Source organism: Sturnira hondurensis, unplaced genomic scaffold (genome assembly GCF_014824575.4).
Source record: "Sturnira hondurensis isolate 20B ecotype Veracruz unplaced genomic scaffold, ASM1482457v3 Scaffold0015509, whole genome shotgun sequence".
In the NCBI taxonomy this organism is placed as follows: domain Eukaryota; kingdom Metazoa; phylum Chordata; class Mammalia; order Chiroptera; family Phyllostomidae; genus Sturnira; species Sturnira hondurensis.
In genome coordinates, this window is record NW_028088140.1 from 10,195,294 (window position 1) to 10,215,801 (window position 20,508).

Below are 20,508 nucleotides of genomic sequence, written 5' to 3' on the forward strand. Positions count from 1 at the left end.
GAGGGATTTAGAGGAACATATATAAAGTATACATGGACAACAACTGAGAAGGGTCGAAATGGGAGGGAGGGGGAGCACTGGGGTGGCATGGGACGAGAGTAATAGACAGAAAACTGTACTTGAAAAATAATTAATAAAAAAAAATTGAAAAATAAAAAATATATAAAAAATAAAACCTACTAGATTAAAATTTCTAGAGTATTGTTTTTTCTATTAAAAAAAAGTGGGCCCTGGACAATGTGGCTAAATTGGTTGAAGCATTGTCCTATAAACCAAAAGGTGATGGGTTCCATCTCCAGTCAGGCCACATACCTAGGTTGCAAGTTCAATGCCCCAGCAGAGCGCACATGAGAGGCAACCAATTGATGTTTCTCTCTCAAATCAATGTTTTTCTCCTTGTCTCCCTATCTTTCTCTCACTCCAAAATCAATGAGCATACCCTCGGGTAAAGATAAAATGTAAATGAATTGTTACAAAGTGAAATGTCCAGGACTTCCAGCCAAGATGGAGGTGTAGGTGGAAACACTGTGCCTCTTCACACAACCAAGTTTAAAGACAACAAAGTTTTAGAAACAAAAATGCAACCAAAACACAGAAAATTGAACTGTACAGAAGTCCGATGACAACGAACCATTCAGCCAGATAAGTAAGAGGGGGGAGAGTCAGTGGCTGGTGGAGCAGGGTTGCTCGGGAAAAAACAACCGGACCCACAGGTGCACAGTCAGTGGTTGGCAGATCCCAGGTGTGGGGTGGCAACAGGTGGACCCAGTGAGGATGCAAGGCAGCTGGCTGACCACGGTCACACATTTGCGCACAGATAAACCAGGCAAAACAAAAAACAAACAAACAAAAAAAACAAGCAGTGAGAGAGACTGCTGGAACCAGGGCCCCAGTGCCGGGAATTAAAGCCAAAAAGCACCAATTGGAAAAAGTTTTGGGGGTTGAGGTGCTGGGAGAGGTTCCCAGGCTCACAGAGATTTTGTTGGAGAGATCCACAGGGTCCTGGAGGGTACACAGGCCCACACACCCGATAACCAGCACCAGAAAGGCCCAATGTGCTTGCAGAAAACAGTAGAGGGGACCAAAACCTGAGAGATAGTGTGGAACAAGCGCCATTGCCCCTCTCTGACCCCGCCCCCAAATAGAACATCACAACCCAGGGACTAGGTCGCTCCACCCTGGTGAACACCTAGGGTTTCACCCTTCGTATGTAACAAGTGTGAACAGACCAAGACATTATGGCTCAAGAGGAACAGCTCAAAGCCCCAGAGCCAATACTTCTGAGCGACCAGGAGATAGCCAACCTATCAGATGCACAGTTCAAAATACTGGTGATCAGGATGCTCACAGAATTGGTTAATTTTAGTGACAAATTAGAGGAACAAATGAAGGCTAAACTATGTGAAATGAAGGGAAATGCACAGGAAACCAATAGTGATGGAAAGGAAACTGGGACTCAAATCAATGGAGTGGACCAGAAGGAAGAAAAAAAAGACCAAACAGAAAAGAATGAAGAAACAAGAATTTTAAAAAATGAGGAGAGAATTAGCAACCTCCAGGACATCTTTAAACGTTCCAACATCCAAATTATAGGGATACCAGAAGGGGAAGAGGAACAGCCATGAGTGGAAAACATATTTGAACAAATATGAGAACTTCCCCAGTCTGGCAAAGGAAATAGACTTCCAGGAAATCCAGGAAGCTCAGAGAGTCCCAAAGAAGTTGGACCCAAGGAGGAACACACCAAGGCACATCATAATTACATTAGCCAAGATTAAAATGAAGCAGAGAATCCTAGAAGAAGCAAGAGATAAGGGGACAGTCACCTACAAAGGAGTGCCCATCAGACTGTCAGCGGATTTCTCAAAAGTGACCTTTCAGGCAAGAAGCGGCTAGAAAGAGGTATTCCAACTCATGAAATCCAAAGATCCACATCCAAGATTGCTCTATCCAGCAAAGCTTTCATTTAGAATGGAAGGACTGATAAAGTGCTTCTCAGATAAGATCAAATTCAAGGAGTTCATCATCACCAAGCCCTTATTATATGAAATGTTCAAGGTACTTATCTAAGAAAAAGAAGATAAAAAATATGAACAGTGAAAAGACAGCAAACTCATAGTTATTAACAGCCACACCTTAAACAAAAGCAAACTAAGAGGACAGTTAGATCAGGAGGGGAACCATAGAAATGGAGATCACATGGAGGGTTAGCAACAGGGGAGTGGGAGGAGAAGGGGGGAGAAGGTACAGAGAATAAGTAGCATAGACGGTAGGTAGAAAATAGACAGAGGGAGGGCAAGAATACTATGGGAAATACAGAATCTAAAGAACTTGTGACACATGGACACAAACTGAAGGGGAGAAATGGTCGGGGAGGGGGTATGCAGGGTAGAGGGAAATGAAGGGGGGAAGTGGGACAACTATAATAGCCTAATCAATAAAATATATTTAAAAAATGAAACATCCAGCTATCACTATTCTTCTAACTGTTTGGTGTTATATAAAGTGTGGGCTTTCAAGAGCCCATGAGCAGAATGGAACACTAGTCAGTCATAAAAAGGAAGGAAATCTTACCTTTTGTGACAGCATGGATAGAACTGAAAAACATTATGCAAAGGAAGATAAGCTGGTCAGAGAAAGACAAATACCATATGGTTTCACTTATATGTGGAATCTAATGAGCAAAACAAACAAAAGAGTGTGGGCGTTGAGACAGAGGACCAACACAAGTACCATGTGATCTGTGTGACCTTATGCAAGTTACTTAAGTGCAAACAGAATTAATGGTTGCTGCCCAGCCCCTCTTCCTTAGACAAGATATGGAGAAGACCTAATAAAATACAAATTTTTGCAAATATTATGGATTAGAGATAATGTCATATGTGTACCTCATCTAGGAATTGCTGATTTTTTGTAAAAGACAAAATAGTAACAATTTTAGACTTTTCAGGCCACATATCTCTGTCACAACTACCCAACTCTGTCATTGTTGCAAAAGTGCAGACATAGAAAATATGTTAATGGGCATAGCTGTGTTCTAATAAAACTTTATTTATGGACACTGAGATTTTGTTTTTATATAATTTTCACATGTCATGAATACTCCTTTTTTCTTTCTTTTCAAATGAATTAACTTACCATTCTTAGCACAAAAGCAGACAGCAGGCTGAAATTGGCTTGTGGGCCATAATTTACAGGCCCCTGATCTAGTACAATGCCTACTATACAGCAGACAACAGTAGCTAATGTTAGATATAAAATTTGCTTTATCAACTGTAAAAATCATCAGAGATAATCAGTTGGCAATTTTCTTGATCTCCATCATGCCTTAAAGGCTACCAGCTATTGTCTCACCATCACCTCTGTCCCCTCTTAGTAACAGGACATAATTTGTCAAGAACAATAGACTTTGCATCATCTAAAGCACTGAGTCAAACTCTTACTAAATCATTGACATGTGTCAAATTTTAATTACTTGGTTTCAATAAAATATTAAGAATTTTTAAAGTAAAACAGTGCTGCTCCTAAAACTTTTAGCAAATAGATAAAAATGTAGATAATAAGGAGGATCTCATAATCATTATCATCCAAAGCAGTTTCTGCTTAGTTATGTTTTCAACCTCCCATTTTGATGGTCATTTTCTTTATTCAAAAAAAAAGGTAAAGCAATCTGTCATCTATCAGCATTACATCATTTTCTTTTTACAAACAGTTTTTTAAACTATAATTGTTTTGTTATCCTCCATTTCAGCTGGCTCTGCACTGTATCCTTCCTTAGCTTTTTCTTTCATATATGTTCTTGGTTGTGCACATCTTCTTGTGTCACTAGTACATATCTCAGTTCTCTTTAGCCACATGTGTTTCTTTAGTATTTTCTTCCTTATCATTTTGATGTGATCGTAATTTCTTGTAACCTATGTTTCCTAGCCTCACCAGCCTAAGTATAAAATGGAACCATATTAGTAGTAATAAATAGTACTTCTGATTTTTACCCCAAACATGTATCATGGGACTTCTAGCAACCTGAAAAGTTTCATCCAGTTGGTTTCAGTAGGTTCTAAAGTGGTATGACACAGATGCTCATAAATTAGTCATCTCAGTCTCCACCTGTGTCTGCCATGATTCTCTCCTACCCTACTCCCCTTTGATGCTCTCTGCTGCCTGAGCCTCTTGAAGTCACTAGATAGTACCTGACCACTGCCACTACCATAGGTGAGGTCTATGCTAAGGGTGTTGGCTCCTGAAGCTATGAACTATTAAAATCTCTCCCACTCTTGGAATAAGTTCCCATTGCTATAGGGTGATGGGGGCTGGCCTCTATTGCTGCCACAACTGTCAGGGCTGGAGTCCATTGCAGACTCATCAAATGTTAAAGTTAAGTCATTAATATACTGAGGCCAAGCTGCCCCAAAGCAGGATCAAGGCTTCACTCCTTTATGCGTTAGCATCAACAGATGAGTAACAAGTAGGATTGCCTTCTGATCCTAGTATCTTGCAGTTTATTGAAATGGAGCTTTCATTTCTTGTATTACTCTCTCTCTAGGACTGTGAAATGGGTTTATAGAGTCTAGGCCAGAGGCTAAATCTGAGACAGACATCATGTTTTACTTACTAATTGGCCCTCCCCTTCAACCAGTTATTGATCTAAACGTAAGAGGCTCATTTCTCTTCCTCAGGATGAATTCTTTCCCAGGAGACTCCTTTTCTCCTTAAGCACAATAATGGAGAGCTTCTGCCATATCACTAACCCTTGCAGGCATGTCTGGATGCCAATGGTGATTAGAAATTTAGATTTATACCAGAATCCTCCACTCCAACAGAATTTTACTCCTTGTTCTCTTTCATTGTCCTTAATCTGTTGTTCATTTTTAATAATGTTGGCCATAAAACCATACTTGTCTATACTGTGAGCTTTTAGAAATCTGTTTTTCTAAAATCTCCCATATGTTCTTGTAATGAGCATCTGTTGTTTTTGCCTGTCTCCTCAAGAACATTGCTTCATCAATTCTGCCCTCATCATTGCTTTATTCTCCTACATCAGTGTTGTAGACCGCTCTGCCTAGGCATTGTATCTGTACCCCTTGTGGCTAAGGGCGAGGGACAATTTTTGGAATGCAAGCCTCAGGAGACAAAGCCTGTCTCTGGTAGCAAACACTACCTCAGTTTCCTCTCCTTGCCCCCAAAGCTTGGTCAGAAGTCAATGGCGGGTAAGACCCCTCCCCCACAGCGGAGGGCAACCTAAGCCAGGCTTGATCACTTGGGAGGCCTTCATGGAAGGACTGGGGTGGGGGGCTGCAACAAAGAACAATGGACTCTCACCACCACCCCCCACCCCTCTGGCTTTGACATAGCCCAATATTCTCTGGGAGAAGCACTTCCTGTCTCTGATCCCCTTAAGCCTGAATACCTGTTGGGAGAGGTGCAGCTCCTTGCCTTGCTAGAGTGTGTCCTGGGGAAAAATCTAGCATCACAAAGACTTGCTGATAAACCTGTGAAATCTGCTCTGCTAAGAGTGCTTTCATTCATATGATAAGGGCCCCGAGAGGAAATGAGTATGTCTCCCAAAGTTTCTACAACTCTTTCTGACAGACACTGACTCAGACTCTGAAGCCCTCAGATATCTTTGAAATGTTATCTACTGTTTGATCCTTGCTGCCCAGTATTCCTGTGTATTAGAACCCAATAAAGGACTATGGAGCAGGGGGCTCAGGGCCTTTTTCTCCTCAGAGAAACTGGCCGCTGCTGGCCTTTGTCTCCCCTGAGAAGCGGGCCACAGCTCACTTCTTCTCCCCAAACAGATCTCAGCATGTCTCAGTCATTATTCACTTTCATCCATGGCACCTGGGGGACTTGCAAGAAGTCACTCCCACACATCAGCCCTTCCCTCTCTCCATTGGATTATTCTATTGATATATAAATTTTCCCATTTAAAAAAAATCTTCTCTTGACATCCTTCTTCTAGTAACTGCCCCATTTCTCTGCTCCCTTTTATTGCAAACACACAGAAACAAACTGTTTTGTTGTTATTTAACATTTGTAGCCTTCAAATTTCTTTCTTCTCATTTTCTCTTGAACAGACTCCAATGGTGTCTTCTTCCCCTTCACACCACTTAAACTGCCCCTGTCAAGACCTTCACATAGTTAAACCCAAACATTAGTCCTAATTTTTACTTGACCTCTCTTCATTTGACAATATCTCACTCTCTTAGATTGTCTTGTCTTGGCTGATTCATCTAAGCCTCCAGTCTTCTTTGCTGATTCTGTGATATACGCTGACATGTAAACTCTGAAGAACCTCATTCTTGAACTCTTATCTTCTGTATTCTCTCTCCTTCAGTAATCTAACCCAGGCTCGTAGCTTTGAATACTGCTTACACACTAAGAACTTTACAGCGGAGGAATCTCACCTGAATTTCAGACATGCCTGTAATGTCTCCACTTTGAGTCATAATAGATAACTCAAATTTAATGTTTCTAAAATGGAATATGAACCCCTAGTTTTTCTCCTACAAACTAGTTTCTCCCACAGTTTTCTCCATCTCAGTTAATAGAAATTCCATCCTTCCAATTCATTCATGGTGGTACTACCTTCAAGTTAACCTCTCTACTCTAGGTTAGTGCACTAATCTCTTACCTAATGTTTTCTTCCTTCAGTCTACACCTTTAAATATCAGCTAGATTAAGCCACTACTCTGCTCAAGCTCTTCAATGGCTTCCCACTCAGAGTAAAGTCAAAGTCAATAGCTTACAGGACATTTTACACTCTTTGAATACATCCCCTACTTTCCTCTGGCTCACCATGCAAGGTACAAACCCATATATGTATTGCTGTTTCCTCTCCCCACCTGCCCAGGTATCTACAGAGTTCATTCCATAATCTCTTTTGGTTCAAATGGCCTCTTCTCCATAAAACCTTCTCTAATAACCTCACATAAAATTATAGCACTCCTTCTCCCCAACTGTCTCTATTTCCCTTTTCTGCTACTTTCTTTCATACCACATATCACCACCTGAAATGGTGGTGATATTATATATTATATATTATATATCAAAAATATTATATATTTTGTTAATGTAGCTGCTTATTATCTCTCTCACCCCAACTAGAATGCAAGGTCCAGTAGAACAAGGATTTTTGTCTACATTATTCACTGTTTCATACCTGGAATCTAAAATAGGCCTACATATAGTAGTCACTCAGTAAGTATTTGTCGATGGAATGAATAAATGAGTAAACCCTCAGTACTTCTAATTCTTATGGTAGCACCTTAATTTTCCTTTGTGAAACTATTCTTTCCTTTTTGGTCCATGTGGTTTAATAACTGTTGACTTTCTGTCCTCAGTTTCAGACCTAGTCTGTTCTTGGTATATTTCTACTCTCATCCCCCATACAGGTCACATAATTGATTTAGGGTTGGGCCCATAATGCAAGCCTATCAAACAACTCTCAAATCCTAGAGTTTTGTTAAAACTATTGGGAAAGAGATGCTTTCTTTTCAATGAGGTTACTAACCTTGTAGAATGTAAGCTTCAAGCTATTGGAAGTCATCTTGCCACTGTGAGAGGTGAACCTGTCTTGAGAATGAAGCCAGCACACAGCAACAATTAATAACAACACAGAAACACTGGTTCCTGATGACATTATTTTAAAACCCAGACCCAACTGTGTCTGATTCCATTTGAAATTGGATTTCTGCTGCTTACAGCTAATAGAATACTAACAAATACAGATTCTTCTCCTAGTGTTCAACTCTAATATGACACTGCCTCTTTTTCTTGATGTCCTAGTAGCTTTTGTATTCTCCACCAACTAGTTTTCCCTTATTAGTTAAAACCAAGTCAATATATAAGTTCTCCTACTTGCTTCCTCAGTCTTCTGTGCTGTGACCAACACAGCTGGATGGGTCAGGTCCTGAGGGAAGGTGATGGGGGATTGAGAAGTAAAGAGATGGAGTCAAAGTGGGGTCAGGTGGAGTTCCTTCTCTGGGATGCAGAGGAGGGAACTGTTTATTGGTGAAGTCAGGCTCTATATATTGAGCCAGCTTTGAAGCAGAGCATGAGAAAGACAAACTGCAAGGTTGGGTACACTTATTTTTTAAGAACATTTGCTGCTCCTTTTTGGTACAGTGATGTAGCAAGCAGCCAAGTCATTCTTTTCTTACAACAATCTAACAGGCAGTCTTCCGTGGCATAGGGCAGCTGTGCTGAACCCCAGGCCTGCTTCCAACTCCCTTCGTATGCATTATCCTGCTTGGCTCTTCGCATTCTGAGTGATAAAATCATCAAGCAGAACATAAAGAGTTTTTGAAGTTCTCTTCTTTTAGTGGAATGGAACCTTTAATAGACATTGAAAGAGTTGCAGTTCCTTCTCTATAGCTTGCCCCTGTGCCAGTTTTGCAACTGGAAGTAGAAAAGCAGCATCTAGAACATCTGTCTGCTTAGGTAGCATAGAGCATACTCTTGCAACAATGTCGCTTTGTTTTCCTCTTTTTATCCTGGATGAGATTATTTTCATTATCTCTACTGTTGCGTTTCTAGATCTCCGAATATGTGAACTTTACGAAGTCAGGAAGCACTTACTGAGTATGAACTCTGTGCCTGGTACTTTTGTAGGTGCTAGAAATATAAAGATAAAATATTTTGTTATCTAGCATTATCTTGTCACATAGTAGATGTTCAGAAAACATTTGAGTTAGTAAGTAAGTGGATATATTGATATGTCTTACTACTTGACTACTTGAATATTCTTTGGATCTGTTTTCTTTGAACAAGATTTACCTCTCTGTTGACATATCTTAGTCCATTCTTACAAGGCTTGATGGTGGTGATAATAACAATGGCTTTCATTCACAAAGTACTAACTGACACACCCTCTCTCTCTCTTTATATATATATATATTCAGTTATATTTTATTTGTATCATCACTATTCCAGTCAGTAATCTTTTGGTGGGTAGATTGAACAAAGACTCATTCAAGCTAACTTAAATAAAAGAGACTTGTAAATAGCCATGAAAGTGTTGTCTTGTCAACAAGGATTCCCATAAGTAATTGCTATAATAGGAAGTGCAGTTTTGAATTCAAGGCATTTCTGAAGACCTACCAGCAGGAATTCACGAACATGATCCTTTTGTTTTATTGTTAATTATCATGACTGTGTGATGCTCCATATGCCTGCTTCTTTCTCTTCCTCTGGGCAGTTGGCCACTCCTGGTTCAAGAAGCCCTTAGCCAAAGTCACAAATGCATGATGTTAAATGGCAGTTGGTATTCAGTGCAGAAAAGTCTACTGACAGTGGTGGAGATGGGGTGAATTTAAGGGAACTTGTCTTATTTAAAAGGAAATATCAATTGTTGTCATATGGAAATGCAGATCTATTTTTGCCACAATATCTTACTTTTCCCAAGAAGCTGAAAATCCTGAATGAAATCTGCATTGCTCTTGAAGGATAACAACTAAGTTAAAAATTTCATTTAATTTAATTTAAAAAACTGCATGGGCAAATATTGTTCAGCCCTGTGCCATCACTGCCCCCACCCCCAAAAGGATTAACATAGCAGGCTTAACTGCTTATTCTTTTTTTTTTATTGAATTTATTGAAGTGACACTGGTTAACAAAAGTATACAGGTTGCAGGTGCACAATTCTGTAAACATCATCTGTAGACTGTATGGCATCTAACTGCTTGTGTTTAAAAAACCCTACTTACGTGGTTTTTTAAAAACCATGTAAGGTTTTTTTCCAGATGCCATGTATGGCATCTGGAAACCTGAATTTGGGGAAGGTTCCCACCATTCTTGGAACTGATAAGAATGACTCGCAGAGCCTAAACTCTTTGCACAAACACCATGGTTCATACAGAGAACCTGCTTTCCTCTGGGAATTGAGAGTTTTGGTATGTGCATGGCAGAGGCTGCTCACATGGCCAGTCGCTAAAAAGAACCCGGGTGCTGAGTTTCTAATAAGCTTCTTGATTGGCAGCATTTCGCATATGTTGTCACTGTGTGGAATAGTGACAACAGTTGCTGGGGCAACTGACTCCACAGGACCCCTGAAAGCTTGTGCTTGGTGTGCCCTGGACTTTGCCCCATCTGCTTTTCCCTTTGACGATTTGGTTTTGTATCCTTTGCCAAAATAAATCATAGCCATGAATACTACTACACATATGGTCCTATAATTCCTCCTTGTGAATCATTGAACCTGGGGGCCGTCTCAGGGACCTGTGACACAAGGCCAAACAAAACTAATCTTTGAGCCAAGTCCAACTCATAGGTATTACTTTTCAACTTCTAATCTAAGAATGGTCATGGGTGGTACAGGCACCACCCAAAATGGAGCATTTTTGTTAGCCTTATCTTACTTAGTCCTCACAACAGCCCTGCAAAATAAACATTTTTATAATCCCATTTTATACATGAGGAAATTGAGACTCAGAGAGCTTAACTAGCTCAAAGTCATATAACCTATTCATGAGATACAGGGCTCAAACAGAGCTAAGCTCCATTTTATTTCCGCATTGCCTCTGTGACATTTATCCCCCACCTCGCTATGTTAAAATTTCAGAATCACTTTATTTTCTATTTTCTATGCATAGCATTTACATCTCTGGAGCTAGAGTTGTTTTTGTTACTCCCTTCTTTATACTATCAGCTTTTGTGTTATTCCATTCCAATCTTCCCTTTCTATTAGCTACAAGTGAGCCAGTAGGGAAAGAAGGAAAAAAAAGGCAGAAATAGACAAGGAAAGAATAACCCTGCAGCTTGGACAGATTTTGCTGACCTGGTCAGTAGTCACAATAACAGGATCTGTTGTGGGGAATGCAAGGTTAATTTGGGCTGGGATCAGCATCAAAGAGAGGATGCGATGGTTGTGGTCACCTCCCAGACTATAGAAGTGTTTGTCTGAGAGGTGGTGACAGGTGTTCCAGGTGGGTCAACAGGGTTTGAAGCAGAAGCTTGTCCAGCACCTGAGAGGTAGTAGCAGAGTATGGGTGTCAGGATAAGAGGGTGAGAAATGGATAGGCAGATTGTCAAGGCCCAAGCTGGGGTCCAAGACTGAGATACATTTTCAGAAAAAGTTGACGTGAAAACCAGGGAGGTGGGCAGAAGCCCAGCTACACGACCTGAACTTCTAGAGTCAAAAGTTAGGAAGGCAAAATACAGCTTGGTGGCTGAGCAAGTACTCCAGAGTTCCCCTCTAATTCACTGATTATTAGAATAGCAAGACTAATTCCAGCCTCTCTCTAATGACATCCTGATTATCTTAGTGACCTTATCTAGGTAATGATAGAACTGAGTTCATAAATCGAAAGGTCTATATTACCTATGTCTGGTCAGAGCTGAACATGGTAAGGACTGACACTTCCTAGCTTTGCAATATTCATACAATACTTATTTGGAAACACTCAATGAAGTATACATCTAAATGGTAATCAGAGAGATATCGTTTCAATGAGCTTTGAGGTTTTTAAGGCAAAGAGTTATATCACCAATGTAAATGATTTTCACCTTACCAAACAGTTCTATGAATATTTTAATGCCAGCTAGTCCCTACATGATAAATATCAGGCTTGTGAGCATCTCATTCAACTATGCAGCTCCCAGTACCCATTGACACTGCATATGCTAACTATGTGCACTGTGATCATTGTATAGAATTGTAACGACTGACATTTATTGAGCATTTACTCTGTAAGCTGCCCTGTTGAATTTATTGGATTGGCCAAAAAGTTTGTTTAATTTTTCTACAAAATAAAGACACATTTTTCATTTCCACCAACAACTTTATTGATCTGGACACTGAGAATATATGCTATCTCCCATGTGTTATAACATTGATTACTCTCAATTAATGTCTCAGTTGTACCTGGAAGTGTTTCTCACTTCAAACACTTAACATTGTAGAAAAGAGATAAGATATATTCAGATATTAATAACCACTCTCACTGCCTCCCCACATATTCACCCAAAAGCTGCCTTTATCCTGAATATTTATTTCCACCTTTGTCCCAGTTGGCATCCAAGCTACTTTAATGCCACCTATTGACCAGCACAGGTCAAAGGTATGGACTTGAATCCATATCTTTGCTATAATCTTTTAAAAAATACTTTTTTAATTTAATTATTGTTCAAGTACAGTTTTCTGTCTTTTACTCCCATCCCACCCCACCCCCCCCAGTGCTCCCCACCTCCCTCCCATTTCCACCACCCTTAGTTGTTATCCATGTAATCTTTATACTAGTTCTTGTAAATCCTTCCCCTTTTTCCTCTGAAATTCACCCCCCTCTCCCCTCTGGTCACTGTCCCCCTGTTCCTTATTTCATTGTCTTTGTTTTTATTGTGCTTGCTTGTTTGTTTTGTTGTTTAGCTTCCTGTTAAAGGTGAGCTCATATGGCATTTGTCTTTTAACACCTGGCTTATTTCACTCAGCATAATGCTTTCCAGTTCCATCCATGCTGTTGCAAAGGGTAGGAGCTCCTTCTTTCTTTCTGCAGCATAAAATTCCATTGTGTATATGTACCATAATTTTTGATCCATTCATTTACTATAATAGACTCTTCAACAAATGGTGTTGGGAGAACCAGACAGCTACATGCTAAAAAATGAAACTTGAGCACCAACTTACACCATACACCAAAATAAATTCAAGGTGGATAAAATGCTTAAATATAAGCTGTGACACCATTAAAGTCCTAGAGGAGAACACTGGCAAGAAAATCTCAAATATTTCATACAGCAACTTTTTTACTGATATGTCCTCTAGAGCAAGGGACATAAAGGAAAGAATAAACAAATGGGATCCCATCAAAATTAAAAGCTTTTGCACAGCTAAAGAAAACAGTATTAAAATTAAAAAAAGAACCAACTATATGGGAAAACATATTTGCCAATGATACTTCGGACAAGGGTTTAATCTCCAAAATATACAAAGAACTTACACAACTCCACTCTAAGAAGACAAGCAACCCAATTAAAAAGTAGGCAAAGGACTTGAACAGACATTTCTCCAAGGAGGACATACAGAAGATCCAGAGACACATGAAAAAATGCTCAATATCACTAGCTATCAGAAAGATGCAAATTAAAACCACAATGAGATACCACTTTACACTGGTCAGAATGGCCATCATAAACAGAGCAACAAACAACAAGTATTGGAGAGGTTATGGAGAAGAGGGGACCCTAATCCATTGTTGGTGGGATTGCAGACTGGTACAACCACTATGGAAAACAGTATGGAATTTTCTCAGAAAACTAAAAATGGGCCTGCCTTTTGACCCAGCAATTCCACTGCTGGGATTATCCTAAGAACCCTGAAACACCAATCCAAAAGAACCTATGCATCCCAATGTTCATAGCAGCACAATTTACAGTAGCCAAGTGTTGGAAGCAACCTATGTGCCCATCTTTGCTATAATCTTATTTCTCCTTCTAGAGGAATTCTGTCCTTCATCCCTTTTTCTCCTCCTAGTTTAAAAATATCCACTTTATTCCATATAACACTTAACACATATTATTCACATCTGAAGAAGAGGCAGTTTATGAGATTTATCTATGTTACCACACTTACTCTAAGAAATGTAGTCTATCCATTGTGAAGTTTCTAACAGTTGATTCCATACACATGAATATGTTTCTTTGCTATAGAGAATCCAAGTGGAGTAAAAAATGGAGATGTGTAAAAGGGTTCTTGGGAAAAAGGATGACACTCTCTATACATTTAGTTGTCTGTTCCTTCTGCACCTCACATTCATCTCCTGCATTGTCTGATGTCCATGATGTTATTTTCTCTAAGCTACTGCAGGATAAGGGCACTGCCTTTGTATGAGTCTTCATTCAGTGCATAAAGTTCTGTGATGGTTTCATCAAAAGTGGTTTCAGCCAGTGTGCAGACAAGCTCTGGGTTGTTAAGGATCTCATAGTAAAGTGTAGAAAAGCTAAGAGTCAGCCCAAAGTTGACTGAGTGTATGGGTTGCATCTCTTTTATGTTTACAGCAAGTGCTATTTGGGAAGCTCCATGGGAATGATCTATAGTTTGTTTTTTATCATGACCTCATGTAACAAAGGTACCAGAAGTAACCTCCATTTTTAGATAAAACTTTCTGGATTCTTTGTACTGGTTATTCAAAATCTCAGGATGGTGGTGCAGAAAGATCTCAGTTTATACTCTACTTTCTCCAGAGTTCTTAATCATATGTAACTCCTTATTGGAGGTATTGGTTTTCTGCTTGAAGCTCCAGATGACCATCTAGGAAGACCTATGGCCCCCGATGATGTTCCTGTCGGCCACTGAGAGGAAGCTGTGCTCTCATTTGACAACTGTAGTGGGTCTTCATCTTGGTTTCAGCCAGAACTGTGGTTTCTTAAAACAATTTCAGCTGGATGTCCAGAGGTCTCCAAAAAGAAAGTAGGTTGTGTCCATTTTCATTCACTACACAGCCATGGCTATAGCTAGAAATAGAAAAACAACTCTGCTGTTGCTCACACCAGTTGCCAAAGGGGAAACTCTAACGGGGCTGGAATTTCAGCTTCACTCTTTGTCAGTCCCAGGAACAATTATTTTGTTGAGCCACGCTAGAACCTGCAAAATTCTCCCATCCAGCCATTTGATGAGGATTCACAATGAGACTGGTTAAGTGGCCAGCTTTTGTGGTCCCAGTTCACTACTCCTCTGCCACACTAGGGACACCAGGTGAGACAGAAAAGATGGCACATCTGTCAGCTGCTGAGCTTAGAGCTTCAGTGTTTCCTCACTACTACCCTCCAAGCAGTTTCTAAGAAGAAAAAAAGTAAGTCCCTCCTTTACTGAAGGCTATCTTTTCCTGTCCCATTATTTTTGGCAATGGCAGAGCCAAGGCATACTTGGGAATTGCTGGCCCAATAATTTCATCAGTGTTCCTTCTTCAAGTCTTTGATAGTGACCTTTGACATTCCCTCCATCTAATGTAAAGTGTTTTTGCAAAATCAGCATTATGGCTTCTCTTCTAACTAGTTTGAAGACTCTAATACATCTTAAATAGAATTTCTAAATGTGCTCTTACCTCTTGGAGAACTTCAGCAGAAAAATGACTCAAAACAGGGTGCCCATCCAGCCTTTGAAGCCTTCATTTCTCTAAGGTGAATAGAATTAGAAGTGCCTCAGTTTCCTCTCCACACTTCGCACTCATCCAGGAGCAAGAGAACCCTGCATCAGAGCCTGGCTTCTTGATTTGCTTACTTCACGTGGTGTTCTTTGCTGACATTCTTCAGAGTGGTAGTTTGAGGTTAGGGCCTTTCTTAGTTTCCGTATTGAGTTTCCTTTTCTAGTGAGCTTCCTTCATCTTAGTGGGTATAGGAATGGGAAGGAAAATGTTTATAGTGTTTTTAACAAATTTTTTCCTACCACTTCCTTTTACAAATAAAGAAATCGTGAGCTGGAGAGGTAAATGATGTGGTCAGATCCATACAACAGAGTACAGGACTGAATGCTGGGCTCCTGTTTCATAGACTAATGCCTTATTTTCCCTGTTTTTTAAAACAATATTGTAACAGTTTGAAAAATGCATTTACATTTAAAAATATTTTGTATTTAAACGATATTACAGATTCAGTTAATGGGTTCCCCTCTGAAGTAAATTATTATTTAAATCAGGTTTTCTATGAGAAATGTATTTCTAAATACAAACATTTGATTTCCTTATTGTTTTAGTCAATTTTGGCCATTAAAATACCACAGACTGAGTGGTTTAAACAACAGACATTTATTTTTCACTGTTCCAGAAGCTGGTAAGTCCAAAATCAAGGTGTCAATAGACTTGGTGTCTGGTTTGGACCCTCTGATTGGCAGATGGTTATTTTCTTACCACATCTTCATATGGGGATTAAGAAAGGGAAGCTTTCTTGTCTCTTCTTATGAGGGCTCTAATCCCATCATGAAAACCCCATCTTAGGACCCCATATAAACTTAATTATCTCCCAAAGGACACCTCTCCAAATATCATCACACTGGGGGTTAGGCCTTCAACATAGGAATTTTGGAGGGGCACAAACATTTAGTTCATAGTACTTACACATCTTTGGAATAGCATGGAACACCTCGCAAAGATTTCAGAACAACAGTTGAATATTGTAAAATTCTTACATGGAAACAAAATAATTTGTTTATCTCTTGGAAACAAAATAATATCTCTTCAGGCTTTCCTCTGAAGAGATAATTCATGCATAACAGGTGAGGGAATGCGATGGAAGGAGAATAGCCCACTCCATCATCAGCCCACAGTTTTTTTGTTTGTCTTTTTCAACTCATGGTTTTAGTTCAGCGTTCAGATCTGTACTCTGGGTAACTCAAATTACTCATCTCATTAATATGCTCTTCTAATCATGCTCTCCTTGTTTCTATTTTGCTGTAGTACCTACCTTCTATCAGGAGAGGTATTAAAGTTACAAATAAAATATTCTTCAGTCATTTGATAATATTAAATTATATGAATGCTAATTAATAAAACCAGGACAAAAGTTCACAAGTTAGTAGGCATTTCTCCAATGTGATGCTGTGGAGAAGCAGGGAAAGCTCCTCTTCAAACACTTTGGGGATTCCATGGAAATAATAATAATAAGAACTACCAGAGCTGCCATTTACTGAGTGTTTACTTTATGCCAGCCCCTGCTCTACTGTAATTCACAAACATGCTATTTAATCTTCACAATGAGCATATGAGGGAGACACAATTTTGCAGGTGAGGAAACAGAATCTGAGAGAGGTTAGCATATTCCTGAAGTCACATTGCTAGTGGGAAGAACTCCTAGAATTTAAATCTAGGTCAATCCAATGGCACATCTGGAACATTTACCCATTGTCTGTCCTAGAATTTGGTGCTTTCTAGTTTTTAAACCCTTGGTCCATATGCTTCCTATTCCTTGCAAATCTGTTTCTTAGTCTTCTGGGAAATTAACAATTAGCTATTGGATCACTGCCTCTTCTTCCAACTCAGAGTAATAAAGACTTTGGTGTGAGTCAATCCTATGTTTTCACCCTCAGCCATTCATGATTTTCTTATTTCCATTCTGAGTCTGGGTCCCATTGCCCCATCTCTATGTGAAGTCCATTCTTCATTCCATCTCTCTAACTGAGCCACTCACTTAAAGGAAAGCTTAAAGACACACCACCCAGGAGAGATTTCTGACTAACTGTTCCCTAAACCACCCTTCCCTTCAGCATTTATTCATCACGTAGGCCTCTGCTTTGTCTTTCCCTTGTGTGTTTTGCTATTGTTTCTTTAAAAACATCAATGCCTTGAAAATAATTATTATTGTATTAGTGGCTTTTTGGGTAGTTTTGGTAAAAACATATACGATTATTAAAAATAAAGTTTAAAACTTGTTAAAATTTACATTTTAAAAAATTGATTGAAATTTGAAAAGAAAGTCAATCTAAATAATAAACTTTTAAAAAAGAGATTAATTAGTCATTGTATCAGGGGAGTAAACTATGTGACCTTTAAGTTTTTGCTTTTGGGGGTGTTGGTACCTATTATACCATTATTACTCTAGTACCAACCGAGAGGCAGAAAACAGTAAGATAACACATCTGAGCAGGCTTCAGATCTGCTTGTAACCAATAGGATACCTCTGAGGCTTGGTCATTAAAGGTGATGCAGCCATTGTTTCCTTGGCTGGAAAGGAACCCTCTCCCTTACAGCCCTGAACTGCCACATAAGATATCTGAATATCCTGAGGCCATAATGCTGTGAGAACACCCAAACTAACTCAGACAGAAAGGCTGCGTGAGGAACCCCGAGACTCATGAAGAGGGAGAGATGCCCATCCATCCCCCAGCTGCATCAGTGCTCCACCCCCTGGCCTGATCTGATGTTACAGCTTCAGTCACTGTCTGACATCACTAGCCTGAAGGTCCCAGGAACCTGACTCATACAATACAAACCGTAAGAATATTCAAAGGATTGTTGTTATTTTACTCCAGTAAGTTGGAGGTAGTTTGTTACAGAGCAATTGTACCTACCTGAGTATTATTAAACGAAATAAGCAAGGACTGGGAAGACCTGGGAAGGAAAGGTCTGAAAAGGAGAAAAGTTTGTGCTTTGGTAGTTTTTACAGAGCTAATTACGGCGTGTCTCATATAGAAAATGGATTTCTGTGTGTGTGTGTGTGTGCACGCATGCGTGCACCAAACTGAGGAGGGGTTGCCAATCTGCATGCTCTACTTCAGGAACTTCAGAAAAATAGTTTACCTAGGAATTCTAGTTTTACTAGAATGCAAAGGTCTAGAGGAAGAAATAGTTACTACAAGACAGTGATGAAACAAAAAACTATATCCACCCTGCACGTGCATTCGTTTCTCTAAAACCAGCCTGACTATATCACCCACCTGCTCTCAAAAGCAGCCTTGAACTGGAGTTTGCAACCACTGCGTTGGCACCGCCCTCACCCACGTGCCTAGGCCGTGTCCCTCCCCAGGCTCCTTCTTTAGAAACATGCTGCGAGGATTAGTGGTCCAGCTTCTAGAAAGAGACTGCCTGGTTTTGAATTCTTGCCTCCTCATCTACTAGGGATGTGTCCTTGAGGATCTAACAACTGGGAAATTCTTTTTAGAAAGGAAAATGTAAAGAGAATTATCCAGAGCCCATAGGTCTAGGAAAATGAGGAAATGATGAAGAGGAGCTTCAATGAGTGAGACATATAGGAGACCATTCTGAGTGGCATGGGCGCAGTCCCTAATGGCAAACATTAACTTCAAAGCAACTTCCTAAAATCCATGCTAAACCTTCCAACAACCAGTGTAACTGGTCCAGCCACTTTTGCCTTTTCATTTGCAAATATCCCTCTTCTGTGATATGATTAGTAGCATTGGCTCCTTTGTTTTCTGTAAAAGGTAACCATCTAAAGCAACCTGCTATAGTAAATGTGGACCATAATGTAATGTGGGAAGAAACCCAATAAAGGTGGGTCACCGAAAGGGCCATGGCTTTTGCTCCCCTTGAGAGAAAAGCCATGCTGTCCCTTTTCCTCCACCAGACTCAGTAGTCCATGTGAATGTCTCATTTCATCCATAATGACATTGACACTGAGGGCCGGTGTCCACATCAGCTGGCGCCCACCAACAGGGACCCAGGGCTTCGAGCTGTCGTCATTGTGGACAACACACCAACTTGGTTGGAGTATGCATGCATTAATCCAGGTAAGGGCCGAGGACCCTGAGTGCTGTTTGGGAATGTCATAGGGTGTGTTGGATTACAGAGGAAAAGGGCTTTCTTCCTAGGTTGCCCGTCTTGCTACCACTTTGCAACTGTACCTTCTTTAGTAAGCAGGGGCCTTGCTCTCTCTACCAAGCTTTTGTCGCAACCTTGTGGGCACGAATAGAGCAGTTAAGAGCCACAAAGCACTCGCCGCAACACTGTAAAAACACCCACAAGCCGATTCCCGTGGCAAAACCCCCAACTAGGTCTAGGCTTGTGAGAAAGAGCAAAGATTTCCCCTTTAATCAGCTTTAAAAACATCAATTAGTTACAGGACAGTTTACAGGCATCTCAGCAAACTCTTTTAAGCTGCCTCTTGCTGCCCCTTCAGTTTTGCCTTTTCCCTCTGTCATCCGGCTTAAGGATTTAAAGGTGCAGGTGGAAAAAAAGCGCTATTGAGACTGGTTTTGTAGTCACTGTGCTTGTGATGGTAGGAATTTCGGAAAAACATTCTTTTATTTGTTAAAAAATTTCTTTAGAGGTTTCTGTGAATCCTCAACCACGGGGAACAGGCTTTTTGGAGAACAAGAGCAATGTTTGAAGCTAGTTCAGCAGTTTGCGGGCTGCTGAATGTCTCCTAGATAAGGGATCTTTACATTTTGGAAGTATGGAAGAGAAGGGGCCAATGCGTACTAGCTAGGCCCTTCTCATGGTTCGCGCCAGCTGTTGGGAGTCACATGGCCTGCCTGGTGGGTTCTGCAACCACATGGGTGAGCTCGCATTAGAGCTGCAGCTGCTCTTGCATGCACGCTCGCAGCCAGTGGAGGGGAGGCTGGGTCTCTCTGCCCGGACAGACAGTGGCGCAGAGGGGAAATTGGTTTCCCTCACCTCCCTTTCTCCCCGGTGGGAACTGGGGGAGAGGCTTCTCCGTGCCTGGCACTATGTGCCACCAGCAGGCTGTGGTGGCATGTGCCTGTAGTCTCAGCTAATCGGGAGGCTGAGATAGGAGGATCACTTGAGTCCAGGAGTTCTGAGCTGTAGTGCGCTGTGCCCATCAGGTGTCCACACTAAGTTTGGCATCAATATGGTGACTTCCTGGTAGAGGGGGGCCACTAGGTTGCCTAAAGAGGGGTGAACTGGCCCAAGTTGGAAACGGAGCAGGTCAAAACTCCAATTTTAAAAAAGTAAATGTATTTGCCAGTAGAGAAAAAACTTTCTGAAAGTTGTGGATGTGTTCATAAATTTGTCAATCTAAAGCATGCTGTAAGTGGGATAGGGGGTGTGACGTGTTCAAGAAATATTAAGAATCCTCCTTGTTTATGCCAGAGGCATGACCTTT

The 20,508-nt window shown here is 40.5% G+C and overlaps 1 pseudogene; it reads right to left on the minus strand.

Annotated features, from left to right (window-relative positions):
- Window positions 1-13,638: 13,638 nt before the first annotated feature.
- LOC118999902 (14-3-3 protein theta-like) lies at window positions 13,639-20,224 on the minus strand (annotated as a pseudogene).
- Window positions 20,225-20,508: the final 284 nt, after the last annotated feature.